Source organism: Mustela lutreola, chromosome 9 (assembly GCF_030435805.1).
Source record: "Mustela lutreola isolate mMusLut2 chromosome 9, mMusLut2.pri, whole genome shotgun sequence".
Lineage (NCBI taxonomy): Eukaryota > Metazoa > Chordata > Mammalia > Carnivora > Mustelidae > Mustela > Mustela lutreola.
Window position 1 is genome coordinate 61,440,294 of NC_081298.1, and position 18,460 is coordinate 61,458,753.

An 18,460-nucleotide genomic window follows, 5' to 3' on the forward strand; every position below is an offset into this window, starting at 1 on the left:
CAGGATGCTATGGAGAAAGTGACAATAGAATCTATATTAAAGACATAGGACACAACCTTACTGCAGGGGGTGGGGAAAATGGTTCTGACCTAAGTAACTTTGGATATGAGTAGAGTCTGTGAGACCATAGGCACAAAGAACTATACATAATCACTATACTATAATTGAGAAAGTATTTTAGCTATGGGTAGATACATGGGTTAACAATTCGATGCCACTATACAGGTATATTGGAAATGGACATTTAAGTAAGTGAATGGATAGTGACATACCAGGATTCTCAAAGCTGGAGTGGGAAGATATGGGTAAGTGAAGGAATGGTCCAGTATGCCTTTCCCACCCCAAAAAGAAAAGAGGCAGTTGCTTTAAGTTATTCCTAAAATGTATAAGGTTTATTTTCAATTTTTATTTATTTATTTATTTATTCATTTATTTTTAAAGATTTTATTTATTTATTTGACAGAGAGAGATCACAAGTAGGCAGAGAGGCAGGCAGAGAGAGAGGAGGAAGCAGGCTCCCTGCTGAGCAGAGAGTCCGATGCGGGGCTCGATCCCAGGACCCTGAGATCATGACCTGAGCCGAAGGCAGCGGCTTAACCCACTGAGCCACCCAGGTGCCCCTATTTTCAATTTTTAAATTCTCAATTCAGAATTCTCTAAACATTCTGCTTTGTTTTATCACTATTACTATTATTTCATAGAATAGTAATATGTGGTATAATAATCTTAATACTAGCAGCCACCATCAGCTAAGCACTTTATAAATATTATCTAGGGGCGCCTGTGTGGCTCAGTCAGGTAAGTGTTTGCCTTCAGCTCAGGTCATGATCTTGAGATCTTGGGATCAAGCCCCATGTCCGGGCTCCCTGCTCAGTGGGATGTCTGCTTCTCCCTCTCTCTCTGAGCCTTCCCACCCCTTTTCATGCATTCTCTCTCTCTCTCAAAATAAATACAATCTTTTAAAAAATTAAAAATATATCTCATTTATTCCCTTTATATCAACTCTGTATGTAAGTGTTCTAATTCTAAAGATAGCAACATCGAGGAATTTGTGGTCTCACAACTAATTTAGCCATTCATTAAGTTGACACCTATTTTTGAACATCTACCATGCACAAGTCCTTGTGTAATTATCAGGCATATGATGAGCAAATTTTCAGGGATGGTGCCTCAAGAGAACCTACAGTCTGGTGTGGAAGACAAAGGCTATCCCAGGAAACATACCAGCATGTAATTAAAGTGTCAGTTCAGAAAGGAAATGGACCAAGTAGGGGTCCTTATTCATTAAGTGGAGAGAGCATTTCTGGGGAGTCATATGTAAATAGAGGTATGGTAAAAATCTCAGAGGTGATGGGGGTATAGGGAGATGTGTAAGTACTGGCGGGCCCAGAACAGCACGGATTTGAACTGCACGGGTTCACTTAGGAGCGGATTTTTTTCCGATATGTATGGTGCAGTACTATAAATGTTTTCCTTATGATCTTCTGAATAATATTTTCTTTTCTGTAGCTTACTTTACTGTAAGAATATAGTATTATAATACAATGTATGTGTTAAGTGACTGTTAAGTGACTGTTCATGTTATGAGTAAGTCTTCTGTTTGAGAGTAGGTATTAGTAGTGATGGGTTTTTTTGGGGGGGGTCAAAAGTTATATGTGGGTTTTTCAACTGTGTGGCAGTCGGCACCTCTAACCTCTGTGTTGTTCAAGACTCAACTGTATTTCCCACTACAGGGAGCAGACTGTGTATAGATTTTAAGGCAGCAGCAAGAAGCTAATAGAAATTAGTAAACGGAATTAGTAAACTCCACAATCCTTGCTTTCACCCAAACCACCGCACTGTAGAGATCTTCTTCTCAATGTCTTCTCCTAAATATAAAAGGTGTTTATTGTAGAATATCAACAAAAGTCAGAACAGATTAAGAAAAAAGCAAAAATAATCAGTAATACCACTGTGCACAGAAAAACAGTTTAGCTCCCATCCTCCTGAAATGTGACTTTCTAAGACTAGTCCTGCTTTCAGGCAGCATCTTTCCACTTAGTTGTTTAAAATACTTACGAATGTTGTTCTAATACCTCAGTGACTGGAGAAAATAGGATAAGAGGTTTGCTTCTTCCTTATCCCAAATTTCCAATTATTGAAAGACTCATAAATTTTCATGCCATAAAAACCAGTGAAACTGGGAGGGAGAGAAGACAAAAGAAGGTTAAAACAGACCCTAGGAGTCCTTTGCCAAAGCCTGCAGACTCTTCAGTATCTTTGTAACGACCTCCTCACACTCTTCAGTTTAACAGTCACCGGACTCACAAAGGGCCAATGGAAGAAATGAGTAAGTAGTTCCGATGGTTACTTCTGCATAGTAACTTCTCTACTTCTGCACCTATGGTTATGAAAGCTGGGCCCACTTTAGTGCAAACACTATGTGCACAAATCATATAACCCACATGAAGTCCAGGAATGATTAATTCCATCTGATTTTAGCACAAGAATGCAGCATACATAAAATTATTAGGTAGACCCAAGGTGGGGGAAAATATGTCTAAATACGTGGCCATAAAAATATTGGTCTAACCTTAATATCTCTAGCTTGCGAACTATCAAAATATATTCTACATAATGGAGAGGAAGGAGGGAGACAGAGACAGATCTGGGGAGATTACGTTGAGAGTCTAGAGAGCAAAACAGACACTTCCTTGCCCCTTCGAGCAAATGCAAAAAAGTTCAAAAGCTAATAATCCTCATCACTCTATATGATTCGGAAGTGAACCATGAATCATTCACTTGGTTGTAGTTTCTCTGTGACTCAAGTTAGCCTTCTAAACCATGTCCCAGAAGTCCTGACTGAGAGAACTTTGTGTCTCCCCGCGGCCCTCCCTGTTCTTCACTGCGTTTATTCCAGTAAGCTTGCTGAAAAGCGTGGTCACTAACTACTGATTGGCCCATTCAGTAATTCTTAGTGCTGTCCTGGCCTTTGAGACGCTGTTCCCTCCCAGCTTGAGAATGAGGCCCTCTGGAAGAGGCAGGGAGGGGAGATTGGCTTATTAGTCAGAAGCTGACAGTCATAGAATGAAGGGCATGGGGGACCCCTCAGAAACTCATGTGGACCATTGTGGGAGGATTAGCGAAGGGGAACACACTTCAGGGGGCCTGTGGGCATATCTCCACAAAGGAAAAAAAAAAAAAAAAAAGGAGGCAGAGGGAGGTGGGTTGGAAGGAAATGCACACTTTCACTTATATATTTCATCAGTCCTGATTTGGCATCCGGAATCTTTTCTCAATATTGTGTGTCCATTTGCTCTCAACTTTTTAATATTTATACCATTCAGGGCATCATATACTCTATGATTAGTTGGCATGGGCAATGTTCAATCTGGAGTAATCTGTATGCATGTATATTTCGAGCTGCTCCCTAATTGGTTTTCATCCACGTAATCCCACAGAGGATAAGGTTACGTGCTGGAAAGGGCTGAGGTGAGAATGTGGGTGAAGGGACTGTGAACTCTTTCCCTGGCCTTATTAGGATGCTGTGAGCATCTGCATTAAAGAGAGGGAGGAAAAAGTCCAAATTTCTGAATTCTCCTAAGTCACGCATAAGCACACAGTCTACCCCAGAGCTAGAAAAAAAAAAAAGTTTTGGGGTAACTCCATCCACTCCTGCATCATGCAATAGGTGGTCTAATAGGGGTCGAATATCAGGCATCAAGGGGAATGCATGAAGGGAAGTAGATGGAAAAGGGTATTAAAACTGAGAAAAAGTAAGCATATTTTTTTAGCTCCAGAGACCTGAAATTTGGGAAGGGAAGGAAAAAACTCCAAGCAAAGATTTTCGTATGTGTCTAAAAACAGGGGCATCTAAAACCACCTCTATTTCTCATTGCTCCTTTTTATTGTTGTTTTTATTTCTTTTCGGGATGTTTATTCATCTTTAACATCACATCTATTGTGGTAGGAGTATGTAGTTCGTGTGTATTTTTCTGGGTGTAGTCTGTCTCGTTGCAAAAGGGAATGAAGCCTTTGTAGGTCTGCAAATAGGTTGGACTAATATGATTTAAAGGTGAAAATATTGAGGCATTATTTTCAAGTTTGAAAACGTGATGAAAGTTCACCTCCCGGAAAGAAATACTACATTTCAATTTACATAAATATTGCAATTGTCTTTACTCACTGAAAAAAAAAAATGTCAATTTTTCCCTTGCTATCGTTAGCTGGGCTGGTGTCTCAATTAGGATAATTTGTTTCAAGTGCACTACAGTACAGATAACACATTGCATAAGGAGTCTGGGTGTTCTATATTTTCTGCTATCAAATGGGACTACCGGCTTGGTCATAGCGCTTGTTTTAAAAGTAATTATCATTCCCCAAGTCCAATTCACTCCCAGAAAAGGAATCTGGAATGAGTCTTTCTAAATCAGAAAAAGAGACAGTGGTGTAATTGTTCTTCCTCTTGGGAAATATGCTTTTCCTTAACTACATAAAGCAACACAAAAACTTCCATAAATAATTACAGTAACAACATGCTATGCCAAGTAAATAAAAAACGCACTGTGTATTTAGAATTAAAGAGAGTGTTAAAACAACACTTTTTAAAACTCTGCATCAGAGCACAAAATGAAACCACCCAGAGAACTTGCAGGAATAAAAATAGGTGTCACGCTGTATGAAATCTCACTTTGAATGATCTTATTCTCCTACTTCTATGTCAAGTGACTTATTTTATGATGGTTTAAATAGAGGAGTCATATTAAAAAAGAAAGGATATTTTTCTAGGAAGAATCTTATAGGCTCAAAGGCCGTTTAACTTAGCTCAGTCTTCTAGTTTATTTTGCATTAGAGGAACTTCTCATTTAATTTGCCAGTCCATAATAGGTAACTTTTTCAATATGGAGCTAAAGGTCACTATTATATGTAAGGAAAATTAAGCCGATGTTCTTGGTTGCCTTACAGTTCTCTTAGTTCAACTACTCCAATAAATGAACATGTACAACAAGCCGAAGGGCTTTTTATTACAAATTTAATTCATTTCTCTAGACAACTGTGAAATTTGCCATTGACATTAGTCATTACCCCAAGGCGAACTAAAAGATGATCTCAGTTAATAAATGATCCTTAACAAGGAACGCTCCTATCTCCTGTGATATTGGTACAGGCACATTTTATTAATGCAGGACTTGCTTCCTGCCAGAACACCAGCGTTCACGACTATTTGGTGTGCTTGTTTCCTCTTCCTGCTCCTGATATTAATAATTATGCAACGGGATAATTAGCAACACAAAGAGACAGTACTCCGAGCTTGAAGCTAGATTTTCAACACGTTAACCTTCTGGGAAATAAAGAACAGAAGCAAAGAGTCTAGCCAAATAACCAATGCAGGTTGATTTCACAGTGTGTAAAAGGCTAATTATCTGTGAAAAGTCTGACCTCAAGTAACAAAATTACAGAAATGTGCAGGCATTTTATTTTAAATAAAACTCAGAGCTACTGCTTCATATTCTAAAGAAATCTGATTAGCAAACGCAGGGAAGGAACTCTTGGACACTTAAGCAAAAATAAGCTCTGAAGGGAATGATGGTATCTGGAAATAAATGCTAATAATCAACCTAGACACCTGATAAGGTAGGGTAACAAAACAAAACAACAACAACAACAAAAAGCCCAACTCCTACTTCCTTTCCCTACCCCCAACACACAGCCATTACAAGGAAAAAAAAAAATACACACACACACTCAGTATGTGACAGAAGTAGGTTAAGTGTATTTTGTTTACTGGAGACAGGCTACAATAAAAAGCAGAAAATATTACTACTTCTTTACAGATACCATATGTAATTCATTCTGATATAGGAATATTTATCCACTAGCAGTAATAACAAACCACAATTTTTGTCATGAAAAAAATAAATTGTATTTGCAAAAAGCAAACACATTACAGAGTGTGTAAAAATGCAATATTCCCATTTTCTACTCAGAGTTCCAATTTATTGAAGTAACAGAGCAGAAAATGCACTGACAGCTGTTACATTTTATTGCGAATTAGTATATACGTTTTATATCCACTGAGCAAATGCATGATACATTGTATTCCAGTAATTGCCACTGGCTTTCCAAATGGAAACCGAATGATCTTAGTGCAATTACACTCAGGAGAGTACATAGAACAGCCTCTAGTTCTACATTATAGCACTTTAACAATACTAATATTAAGTATATTTTCTGTTTTTTAAGAAAAAATAAAAGATTAAAAAGTCAAGCTGGATTTTTTAAAAATCAAAAAGTAGTGTTCAAATGATATCCATGGGATCTCTCATTAATCCCAAATGACTTTATTTTAGTTACATGTGTTAAAATATTACAGTCTGGAATGTTCAGGAAGGTTAAACAAAGTTTCTCCCTCACCCCCTTTGTTTATTATAAGTATCAATATTTCACTTTTCCTGATGTCTCCTCTTTCAGTCTCTCTCTTAGCAATAGAATATGGGGCTTTTAAGTGATTGGAACAGGGGCAGATATTGGAGTACTTTAGAAAATGAGCTGTACGCTGAGTTTTCACTTTACCCCAGCAGCCCAATCATGTTTGATTCTCTTTCTCATACTTCCCCACTACTCCTCCTAGCATGTGCGTGCATTAGCTATCGTCCTAAGGAGAGAGCCATTTGTTTTCATAAGGGTTAACTCGGATCTCAGAGATGATCTTGCTAATGCTTCGGACGATGGGTTAACAGACCAGCGTACTCCAACATTCTGTCTTTGCTGTCAGTTCTCATTCAATGGAAGTAAATTTCTAACATACTGCAAGGAGTCTATTTTGTTTCTTTTTGCAAACCTTGATTATAACACTACACCCTTTCTCTCCGCTGCCCGTCCTCTGACAGCTTCTCCACCGCCGGGCTTGCTGTGAAGGCTTCAATAAAGTCGGCTGTCTCCTCCCCTCTAGTGGTTACCAGCCCGCCTTGCAGGGGAGGGAAAGCAGAGGCCCTCAGAGGACCCACAGAGGGACATTTGTGCAATTCTTTGGGTGAGAGAGAAAAGGGAACAAATATAAACTAAGCAGTCTATCACCGCAGAAAATAAAATTTATCAAGCATTTAAAACAATATGTTAGTGGCGGCACAGCTTAATCAACACCAACCTGCTGACATAGATTTGCAATTTGAGCTAGTTATTAGTGATTGAATTAACAGCATGTCACAACTTGTATCTGGTTTAATAAAAGAAACCAACTAATGCAACAGAACTGTAAACAACATGTAATAAGACCCCCCACACACACACACACAGGCTGGCAACTAAATCTTACATAGCTAGAACAAGAAAGAGCAAGGGCCATTCCTCTTGGGTCTTGAAGGGCTGTCCCAAAGCATTTAGGGACTCTCTCGGGACTCCATACTTGGCTAGTGCAGTGGCCCCTCTGTAGAGACACCATCAAAAATGACAACATTAACAATAGCAGCAATAGCAACAAAGCTAATGACAAAGGATATCTCTCATCTTGATATCAGAAACAGTTGTGCAGGGCACCTGGATGGCTCAGTTAGTTAAGCGACTGCCTTCGGCTCAGGCCGCGATCCTGGAGTCCTAGGATGGAATCCCACATTGGGCTCCCAGCTCCGCCTACCCGTCCCCTCCCAACTGTTTCTAACCCCAAAGCTGTTCAGAAGTTTATTCAGAAGAAAATGCATTGAGCCTTATCCTGGAATTCAAAGCATGTACCTTTCTTGCTTTGCTGCAAAACTATATTAATGCTATGGGTTTATGAGTTTTAAAGTCTTAAGGTGTAGGTTTAGGAATTGTGCATCTTAGCATCTAGTGTAACACCAAACAAATTGCTGTTCCTAAAGTATTCTGTGCTTTTTTTTTTTTTTCCTAGAAAAGAATTAGTAAAGCTTACTCTGGGCTTGAATTATGCCTAACTCTACTGAAGTGTTTTAGATATGTTATGAGGAACGACCAGTATGCACCATAACCTACCCGAAATTAATCGGATTTGGATTTGGGCTTTCACCCAATTCACTGGACTCTTTTGGTAGGAAAAGATGTAAATGTAAGTGTGACTTACCTATTTTGAGTAGCTTCGTTCCTCTCCTTTTTAGGGACAGATATTTTGGAAAATCAGCTTACATTAAAGGAAACGAAGGGTAACTTAGTTATTTATATTGAGGAGATGTTAAGCATTAATTAGAATGGATACAATAATTCTCCTTAAAGGATATTTTTGAAAATTTTTAAATTTTTAAAGATTGACATTGGTATTGGCTACCATTAAGCAGATAGTGTCAAGTGTGTTTTCAATAATATTGCATTTACAAAGCAATATGCAAATATAATATACAAATAAGACAGAATTTTTCTTCTGCAGGTTAATCAGAATCCTAGTTTGAAATCTTTCCAAATGTCTATAGGCAGCTAACTATGGGAAATCAAGTACACTTATCTCCTGCTTCACTGAAAAGGGGTCCTGCAGGGCTGATCTGATCTCATCAGAGACGGAAATAAGGCAGTTCCTTGGGGACTGCATTAGATCTGAGTCAAAGTGTGGAACTGAAGCTTGGGGGAAATAGAATAAATCAGATATGGGAAGATGTACATGATCTGTCACAATAGACATTTCTTTCTTTCTTTTTAAGTAAAATCAATGGGAAATCTAAGTAATGATCATTTCCTCTCTAACACATGTGGTAGAATGAGAAGTATAATTAGAATAATCATTTTATCTCATCTTATTTGTGGTTTGGTAGGTTTTTATTACTACAACTCTTGGCTCACACCATCCAAAGTAGAGATGAAGGAAATGAAGGTTTGGGGGAGCAGGTGGTCTGCTGAAACATGTGCTTGAGAATGGTGGCAGAATGACAGGTCATGTCTCGTTTTGCCATCATTTTTCATGACACAAGGACAACTTTGAGTAGCCACAAGCCATCATATGATGCTTATCTGAGGTGGATTTGCACTTTCAGAATTTCTCCCAATACCCAGTATGTGTTCCAGACTTTTATCAGTTGGTGTATAAACAGAAAAATCTTAATTGATTTTAATGCTTTCCTTAGCAGAGTAAAATAGGAATATCTGAAATTCCTTGAAAAAGTACCCTAAATTTCAAAGAAAAAAATTAACTTGTATTAGCCATAGATCTGGATAAACTACATTCCTTTCCCATTATCATTTATGAATGAGATTGAATTATAAATGCTACTTCTGTGGGTTAATTTTTAAGGGTGAAATGTTTCAAGTTAAGTGGTTCTTCCTCACTTTCTTCATCTGTGTAATCAAATTCTATTACTGTGGAATTTTTCTATTACCCTCTCTGTAATGTAAGAAAGGAAATGTTCCAGGTTTCAGAAAAGCACATATTTGGGAAAACTTATCAATTAGCTCAATTACCTCTTGTCATGCCTCAATTCAAAGTTGTCTAGGCCAATGCAATAGAGAAACTAGCCATTTCTTAATCCCTTTTGGTAGTAGGTTGATCCATTCTCAGAAGTAAACAGAAGAGACTCAACTTTAGATGAGTTTATCAAAGAAGATGATTAAATGTGTTAAGAACTTTGGGATCCACTTTTTTCAAATGTATTTATTCAACTAATATTTATTTAGTATCAGATGCGGTACTCATAACAGAAGATGTATTGATGAGCAAAAACAAAGCCATTGTTCACATGGAGGTTAAAATTTACAGGGGAAAAGAGTCATAAATCAAATCATCATCTGAGTAGCTTTTAAGGTGTTATCTGGGGGACACCGAACAGGGCTACAGGGACTTCTAAAGGTGGAGGGTGTTAAAACTGGGTTTAAAGGTTAGTGAAAGATGATCTCTTGAAGTAATCAGATCCTCAAGATGAGGAGGAATTAATTAAGAGGGGTGGTGTGTGTGTGTGCGTGTGTGTGCGTGACAACAGAGAATAGCCAGAACAGCACAGACATGGCTGCACTGAGGGATGGTGCAGTTACAGGTCCTACAGTGGGGCAGCCTCCAAGGGACCTAAGAAAGGCAGATACAAAAGAATGGAGGTGGAGGCAATATGGCCCCAGCTCTACCTACAAGCAAACTCTGTACATACTTAAAGGCATTTCTATCCCAATATACCAGTCTTCATACAAAGAGAGATAGAAAACCTTTAGGCCTTCTGAAGTGGGATGATCATGCCACTTTGCTGTGGTGGGAAGTATATTTGAAAGGACCCATGGTGGGACTGGGGAGGCCATCTGATTGCCAAAACATAATCACAAATCCTCCAAATTATTGTTCAGCACTGATTAACAGTTTTCAGAGAATGTTTTTTTTGTTGTTGTTGTTGTTGTTTTTTGTTTTGTTTTATCTGAACGGGGTTCAGTTGATTTTTTAAAGCAATTTAAAATTTACAGAGAAGTTTCACATGTGTTTGATCTTCACACCAACTGTATGAGGTGGACAGCGTGGACAGGATTATTCTGTACAAAAGAGACAAGCTAATAAAGTAACTAAGATAGGGACCCACAGTCTCAAACTCTTTCTAACTCTCCCTCTACCTGTAATAACATCCATAAAGTTGATATGTAATTAGTATAAATTTTTTTAAAGATGCATCAGAAAGAGATAGCTTTTATATAAAAAATTTTCCTCTTTATTTTGCTAGATTTATGGCTTTACCATCTACACATCTTGCAGCTTGGCTGGTAAAGGGATTAATAAGAGAATGTTTATTAAAGATTTTTCAAAGCTTCATTGGAAAATCTACATGAGTACAAAGCTTCTACTTGTTTTTCATCATCACAGTGTGGTTTGGGGGGCACCTAAGCTTGACTTGAATGCTTTCACTTCAAAAGGTTAGGTACATATCATTTTTCTAATACAAACCCCCCCCCCCAAATTCTCTAATATCTAGAACCTGGTTTAGATTAAACAGACAGAAAGGGAAGCCTACACTGTTCATCTTCTCGTAGGCATTTGGAATTTAACTCTCATCTATTTTCATATAAATAATCCATCATCAAAATCTCTTTCTACATTTTACTGAAGTGCACTGATAGGACACAAATACTGGAAGAATAGAATACTGTAAAACTCGAAGAGGTAGCTAATGGAACACAAATACTGTCGGCTGACACTATTGTACTGCTCTCATAAAAATGGTTTCATTTATTCATTTGGAAATAAGAACTTAGAACTTCCAGAAGGCAGTGTCTGGACCCAAGGCAGATCTATACAGATGAGTGAAAGAGATTTTGAAGTATTTTTTATAATATTTTTGAAAGATTTATTTATTTATTTTAGAGAGAGTTGTGGGGAGAGGCAGAATCTCAGGCAGACTCCTTGCTGAGTGTGGAGATCGACTTGGGGCTTGATCTCATGGCTCTGAGTTCATGACCTGAGCTGAAACCAAGAGTCAGAGACTAGACTGACTTAGCCACCCAGGCACCCCTTATATCATATTTTTAAAAGTATATTTATCTAGTGGAGATACAGTTTAAACAAGAGCACTCTCTAAAACTAGTGATTTAAAACCAACGACACATGAAATCATGACTTTGCAGAGTTCTCAGGACAGCTATGAAATCTTCTCTTAAATATGGAGCATATTTTTATAGTGATTTTCATATAATTACAAATAGGTTTTTATTTTGGAATACTTTGGTAATTCTTGAGGTATCATGATTGGCAAAAACTCACAAATCTGCAGTGATTTCTTCCTTGCCCTCCCCAAGTTTGTATATTTTGCCTCCAAGTGTTATAAGGTTTAGTGAGTATTATGTGTTATAAATAGGGATGGATGAAAGTGGGGTGGTATGACCATAGTAAATCCCATTGGGTTTCAGATTCCCAATATTTAAGAGCATTTGTCATTCCAGACTCTGTTTTCTCATAGAGTCACACCATCATCATTGACTTCCCAGAAAGTAACATTTCCAAAACCTAACAAAATAACCATATTTAAGCATATGAAAGTTCATACAGAGGTAAAAACTATCATCATCTTTGCAAAACTACATAAAAATCTTGCATTAATACTTTCACAAACCACAGCAATGCCCTATGGTCTTACTTTTACCAAAGTAATAAAGACCAAAATTAGTTAACAACTTTCTACTCTAATTTGAGTCTGCTTTGTCATTCATTTATCATTCACTCATTCAGGACTTCATTCATTCATTCATTTAGTCAAAGACTAGCAATAAGTGTTCACAAGGTAGCAGGCACTGTAACATCACTGGGGGCTACAGGATGAATATGACTTAATGTTTATCCCCAGGAACTTATCCCAGGTCAGGAGATGAATTGGTAAAAAAATAATTACGGTGCAATGAGGGTTCTAATAGAGCTCTGTGTTCTTTCTCACTGCCCTGGAAAGATTGATGATCTTGAAAGATGGGCAGACATTCTCTATTAAAAAGAACAAAAGGGTGGTGGGGGGTCAGGCAAGGGCAATCACATATATGGAAGGCCTGAATGAAAACAGAAAGCCATAAAAATATGGACTGTTTAGGGAAAGGCAAGTTGTTTTATTATGCACGTGCATGGTAGATAGTCTGGTGGCTTTAACCGCAGCCAGCCACCAAAGTTTTCTGTCCTGGGGCAAAATTCCTAGGTCTCTCCCTTCCTTTCCTTCCTTCCTCTCTCCCTCCATCCTGCCTTCCTCCCTCTTTTCTTTTTATTTTTTCCTTCCCTCCCTCCTCCTTCCTTCCTTCCTTCCTTTCTCTTTCTTCTTTCTTTCATGTTTACATCTCTTTCTAAGCTAAACTTATCAAGATTCCAGTAAGTCTTTCCCTCCAAGACCCTGTAAACACAAGACTTCACACCAAAGTGTTCATCTTAGAAGTTTACGAATGGCCAACATAGATGCAGATTAAGTACTTCAGAAAGAAAATGGTAGGCAAGGATGGAATGAGAATAGTACATTAATGCGATGGAGTTACATCTTACAGGCAATAGGAAGTCACAAAACATTTTTTAAAAAAATTTCTTTGAAACAGGGCACCTGGGTGGCTCAGTGGGTTAAAGCCTTTGACTTCGGCTCAGGTCATGATCTCAGGGTCCTGGGATCGAGCCCCACATCAGGCTCTCTGCTCAGCGGGGAGCCTGCTTCCTCCTCTCTCTCTGCCTGCCTCTCTGCCTGCTTGTGATCTCTCTCTGTCAAATAAATAAATAAAATCTTTAAAAAAAAAACACTTTTCTTTGAAACAATCTTAATCATAAGTAAAGGTAAGTACAGTACAAAGAACATTTTTTTCCAAATCTTTTGAGGCTAAGTTGCTGACATGATGCCCATAACACTGAATAGTTTGTTGAGTATTAACTACAAATAAGGACCTTCTCATATATAACTACAATGCCATCATCAAAATGAGGAAACTAACACTGATATGTTATTAGCATTTAATTGGCAGACTGCATTCTTTTGTCAATGGTCACCAAAATGTTCCTTTTAACAAAAGGATCAAGCCCAGAAATGCATACTGTATTCAGTTATTATGCTCTTTATTTCCCTTCAATACGGAGTATTTCCTCACCCTTTCCTTGATTTTTGTGAACTGGACACATACACATATTTTAAGCTGGTTATTCTGCAGAATGTCCTTTATTTGGGTTTGTCTAATGTTTCATTATTTTTAGAACCAAACTGTACAATTTTAGCAGAAAAATGCACTGTTCTGTCATTGCCTCCTATCAGAGGGCAAAACATGTCAACTTGTCCAATTATTACTGATGTTATCTTTGATTACTTGATTAAAGTGGCATCTCTCAGACTTCATTAACGTAAAATAATTCTTTTTCCCTATGTAATTTAATAAATATTTTGTGGAAGGGTACTTTGATACTACATAAGTACCACATTACTCATCAAAATGTCTATTAATGCATTTATTTATTTGTTTGTACCCAGGTAAATATATTGATTCCTATTTAACTGGAAGGTTATAACTTCATGATTGTTATTCTTTTTATAATCAAACGGAGCCATATCTGGCGAATGAGAGAACTTACTGAGTTTTTGGATAAATCACAATCATTTTTTGAGCCCTTTCTTGTTTGGAGACACTAAGGTGTTCCAAGTTTTTCCTATATTTTCCTGCCTTAGCTCTGGATTCGGTCACTTTTGTGAGGAACAATGACCTGTGGTATGGTGTTTAGAAATCAAGGTCTAGGTGCTAGGGATGCACTCTTGGAGTCATACTTCCTCCAGGTTCTGTCTTTGGATGGAAGAAGCACACACATGTACCCATACAGACATACACACCCCCTCACACATATGCATATCTGTTTATATTGAAAATAGTAGTTAGCACTGGCATCTCCATTTCAATCCAACATCCCTGATTCATTCTACTTTTTGCTCTTTATGTGCAACTCCCTTTTCAAACAATGAGAAAACTGCTCTGATTGCCCTCAGTAGACTTGATCTATTTCACTGTATCTAACTCCTATCACCACCATTTCCATACCTCTCTTTTTCCTGATATGTCCACCTTGTTAATTACTACTACCTCTTACCTACCATCTCTTTATTCTTCTTAAGTTACTCAAGTTTCAACACCCTCTGTCATCATCAGGATCTTTAAACAAGATCAGAATTCTATTTTGAGATGGTGGGCATGGCATCAGGATCTCTAAGCTGAAGGGGGAAGAGCCCCAGGATAATACTTCAAGCTAATATTCAAGCAAGAGGTGATGATCATAATGAGAGGGCACAGATTTAAGATACCTATCTCTGACAAAGTACCCCTAAGAGTAGGGCAGGCGATGGAGTGGTTGATGAAAATGGTAAGGGTCATAATTTGAATAACTAAGTGAATTTCTCAAAATCCTGAATATAGGATAGAGATAAGATCATCATTTGTTTTGTAGAATTTTGTTTTAGAGGTGGAAAGGAGATTATAGTTTTGGATTGGAACATGTTGCTTATTAGATGTTGGCCAAAAAAAAAAAAAAAAATCTTTTTATTAGAATCATCTGGGTAGAACCTAGGTTGTGTTGAGTTGAGGAATGAATGCAGTTTCGATGACCTGTAGTGGCAAAATGAAACAAAAGCATTTTTTGTTGGGGGTGGTTTGTTTGTTGATTTCATGACGTTGGTTTCTTCTCTTAGATAAAAACAGCTATAGGATATCTTCTCTATGTCCAACGATTTGTTTCCCTCTTGTTCTCCCTTTCTCTTTTCCACCTTCCCTTACAGTCTTTCTCTCCGGGTGGTGAAGGAAATAAGGAGCCAGGCTTGGATAGGAAAGGACAGATAGAAGGGGACAGAGAAGGTAATGGGAACCATTCTAGTTACATTTTCCTTTTTTCTAGTCCTAGTTTCCTATTGCCTCTATAACACATTAACACACATTTTTGAGACTTAAAACATGTTAAGCATATTATCTTTAAGTTCTGGAGGTGAGAAGTGTTAAATGAATCATATGGACTAACACCAACATGTTGACAGAGTTCCATTCCTTGTGGAGATTTGCAGAGAAGCCTGTTGCTTGCTTTTTCTGGCTTCTATAGGCAGCTCACATTCCTTAGCTAGTGGCTCTTTATTCCATTTTCAAAGTGTCACTCCAACCTCTGCTTCTTTTGTCATATCTTATATCTTGATGGCTTTGGCCCTCATGTTCTCCTTTTATAAGAATTTGCTATTATTTTGAGGCCACTTAGATAATACAAGTGGAGTTATGTCTTACAGGCATAACCTCTTCCTTTTAAAATATTTAACTGAATAAAAACTGAAAAGTCCATTTTACTGTGTAAGGTGACATATTCATTGGTTTTGGGGATTAAGACTGACATCTTTCAGGAATGCTGTTATTCCATTATTAGTTACCCTCAACAAAGGGCTCAACCTTTAGCATTATACAAGAGTACCGTGTGCAAAAACTTAGCGCTGCACTAAGGACTTTGACTATAATTTTCCTTGAATTTTGAAAATAAGCCTGCAAGACATTCTTATATGTTGTTATATAGAGAGAGACATCAGAGTTTAAATAACTAATCAAAAGTCATAGAGCTGCTAAATGCTAGAACTCCAAAATTCAACCAGGTGTGTGACTCAAAAACCTATACTTGTGAACAATAACTCCATCTATACAAACTAAATAGAAGATGTGTTCTTTTTATGTCCACACTACAGATGGTGACACCAAGGATGGATTTCAAGAAACCCAATCACGTAAGAACAATAACAGCAAAAAGAAGGTAGACAGTAGCAGGAAGGGCTTAGAGACTTCTGAATGCAACCTGTGGAATCTCATTCACGGACAGACCTCCTGGTTATGGTTTGTGCTCAAGTTGTACTTTCTTTCCAGCAATCTTCTGGCATTTGCAGTGGATGAGTGCATATTGTAACTTAGATAAAGAAAAAAATCAAAGAAGAGAAGGAGTTACACATGTGGTAAAAATGAAGGAAGATATTATGGCAGAAGGGAGAATCAAGAGGAGCAATAAGAGGGGCAATAAGAGAGACAAGAGGGCAAGAGGTAGCTTGGAGATAGTGGGAGGAAAAAGTCAGGATCCTGCTGTTGTTGACTTGCAAATCATCAGTAGTCCCGATCTTTGCATAAGCGGATGGTGATTTAGGAATAGCAAGGTGACCTTTGTGGATAGATTCCCCAGGGAGGCAATACTGTCCAAGATAACTATTAAAAGCCTATGGACTTCTTTCCACCTATGAGACACTAACGAATATAAATGGAATGCTTCCTTACATGTTGTTTTTGGTTCTGACAGACTGTATTTTTCTGAGTAGTTACAATGATAATTTAAGAGTTTCTAGAGTGAAATTCATCCAATTTTCCTCTCAACAGAAGACACCAACACACCGATGAGATAGATGTAAAATTAGACTAAAATATAACTGAAAACTAAAGCCAGTTTTCAGTCTCCTGTTACTTTTATGACCATCCCCTGTTTCCATGGAGGGGACAGCGCTTCTTATCCTGTACATAGAGCACTTCAATGAGAAATTTAACTACACACATGCCTGTTACTAACACGACCACCATCACAACAACTTCTTGGACTGTGAGTGCCATTTATTGCAGCCATGGCAGGCAGCTCACTACAGCCAATGAACATTTCTTTCACTCAAAAGCTGTATGTTCTTTGGTAATTTCTACCTGATAAAACATCATGCTATAGTATGTTTATATGACTTCCTAAGGCTTTAACTGGTTATCTTTCAAAGACAGAGCTACTGAGGCAAATGCAGAGTGACTGGTATCCTTAAGACTAACATGACTCAAGGTCTTAGCAAATCTTTGGGCTCTTCTCAAACTTCAGCTCCTAAGTTCTAGATCATGTTGAGTAATCTAAAAGAGCACAAGCACTAATCTTGGACACTTTGCCAATATCTGGCTTGTTAACCCTTGTCTATTAACTCTTCATTTGTTAGCTCCGAGAGTGTGGGCAGATGACATATTTTCTATGAGCTTTAGATTTTACATAATACTGATTTTGTGAATGCAAGCTGGTGCAGTCCCTCTAGAAAAGAGTATGGAGGTTTCTCAAAAATTAAAAAGAGACCCTATGACCCTGCAATTGTACTACTGGGTATTTATCCACAGGACACAACCATAGTGATTTGAAGGGACATGTCACTCCAATGTTTATAGCAGCAATGTCCACAAGAGTCAAATTATGGAAAGAGCCCAGATGTATATCAACAGATGAATGGATAGAGAAGATGTGGTATACAAACACACACACGTGCACACACACACACACACGCACGTGCACATACACTCAACTATCAGAAAGAACGGTATCTTGCCATTTGCAATGACATGGACGGAGCTAGAGGGCATTATGTTAAGTGAAGCAAGTCAGTCAGAGAAAGACAAATACCATATGATTTAAAATGGATGAACATAGGGGAAGGGAAGGAAAAATAAAATAAGACAAAAACAGAGAGGGAGACAAACCATAAGAGACTCTTAACTCTAGGAAACAAACAGAAGGTTGCTGGAGGGGAGGTGGGTGGGAGGATGGGGGTGGCTGGGTGACGGGCATTAAGGGGCACTTGAAGCAAAGAACACCAGGTGTTGTATGCAACTGATGAATCGCTGAATTCTACCTCTGAAACTAATAGTACACTCTGTGCAAACTAAACTGAATTTCAATACAAAATTTAAAGATAATAAAACATAAAAATATTTTTGTTCCTTCTCCATGATCCTTTATAGGAAAGCTCTGTACAAATGCCTTTGGGAAGAAGAAAGTTTGGAAATTGTAGCAGAGTTGAGTCTGTCATTTGTCTTCCACTACCTAACCGTATATTCTTGAGGAAGTATGTCACCAATTTTGGCATGTCTGGGTATGTGTATATGAAAAAGGGATATAGGGCGCCTGGGTGGCTCAGTGGGTTGGGCCGCTGCCTTCGGCTCAGGTCATGATCTCAGGTTCCTGGGATCGAGTCCCGCATCGGGCTCTCTGCTCAGCAGGGGGCCTGCTTCCCTTCCTCTCTATCTGACTGCCTCTGTCTACTTGTGTTCTCTGTCTGTCGAATAAATAAAT